Below are 1545 nucleotides of genomic sequence, written 5' to 3' on the forward strand. Positions count from 1 at the left end.
TGCACCCACTTCTAAAATTCATTCGCGCCAAAAAAAACGCACGGAGTGACAGTATGGCGGACCGCGAAGCACTGGCGCGCGCAGCATACGGCCGGCGAGAGGTGAGTCGCAGATAATAACGCAATGCACCTTCTATCCAAACAGGCTGCTTCATCACATTGCACAAATATCTCAATAATAATTTGTTGCTTGCCGGTGACACAAATTTGTGTAGCAAATATGTTAAGTGTCCTGCAATGCAAGCCCTGCAAGATGATTCTAAATATCAACTCCACCCACAACTGCTAAGACTGACTGTTCAGTAGATGGATAGCGTAGATTTTGTAGCCGTGCCATCTGACCCTGAACATCTCTACCTTGATTTCTTAAATAATAAAGAACTTTCTAATTCTATTCTATTAAGTGAAATTTAATACATAATTCCTCGGCTTTCGATGGGTGAACTAATTCTATTAGGATGGAAAAAGCTCGTCAGCTAAGTAAGATAGCATAAAATGAGAGAAAATTTGTCATTAGTGGTATTTTTTTAAAGAATCTAACAGGAATTAACAAAAAACGGATTATCAGACCTATATCAATAGCAATACAATAGGCGATAAGTTTCTTACTGGCAGATGTGCAAGATACGGAGTTTCCAAAAAGTGCCAACATCCCTTAGTTCCTTGGTGCTGGAGAGTCGTGAAAAGCTTGTGTCAAATATTAGTTATTCTGTGCCGAAACTCTGGATAGAGTGCTCGCAATATCACAGAATAACTAATAGTACTACGTCCGATTCGACCCCACCAAGACACAAGTTTGCGCATTTACCGCTAAGAAAACCCCATTTACTGTGGTCCCACCATTCTTACCATGTCAGGGAGTATTGGGATCCTCGGTGTCGACATCTCCGTATTAGCCACCTGGAAGGGACGGCTGCGCCGGCATCCAAAAAACTAGGTGTGATCCATAAAGCGAGGCGATACTTTACTTAGGAAGAATGTATCCAAACATGTAAGTAATATATAATATTAATTTTTAACAAGCAGAAACGTCTGCGATCGATGCTATTAAGCTTAGAATAAATTTAAAAATTAAATTTAGAATAAATTTAATTTTTAATTAATTTAGAATGGGTAGCACATCGTAACTGGTGAATTTCCAATATGACTTGGAACTCCGGTAGCCGTTTAAGAAGTGTAACACTCTTACGGTAGATGTCGCTAGGGTCCCCTAGACCCATATAGTGGGAAGATTTGCTGACTATGGATTGCTATGGATGAGGTCTTGGTGGCTCAGTTGGCAGAGCGCTGGAGTATAGATCCAGAGGCCGTGAGTTCAAGTCTCACCCAAGGCAGTAATTTTTCCACTTTTAAATTTATTCTAAGCTTAATATATAATATGTGCCACACATTCATAACAACCTTGAGTGGGTTCATAATAATCTGCAAGATTACTTTTTATCTTTAGAAGAAAATCCTAACAACGGATAATAAAAAGAAAAGTGATACTTTCCTTGTCAAAACCATATATATATATATATATAGGTATAAAGTGTAAGCGACATAA

General features: G+C 38.8%; 1 non-coding gene across 1 annotated transcript; it reads left to right on the forward strand.

The window, feature by feature from the left end:
- Positions 1 to 1260: 1260 nt before the first annotated feature.
- Trnay-aua (transfer RNA tyrosine (anticodon AUA)) lies at positions 1261 to 1333 on the forward strand. Its single transcript has one exon. It is a non-coding gene; the product is annotated as a tRNA-Tyr (tRNA).
- The last annotated feature ends 212 nt before the right edge of the window (positions 1334 to 1545 follow it).

The sequence above is a fragment of the Cydia strobilella genome, chromosome 22, assembly GCF_947568885.1.
Source record: "Cydia strobilella chromosome 22, ilCydStro3.1, whole genome shotgun sequence".
Lineage (NCBI taxonomy): Eukaryota > Metazoa > Arthropoda > Insecta > Lepidoptera > Tortricidae > Cydia > Cydia strobilella.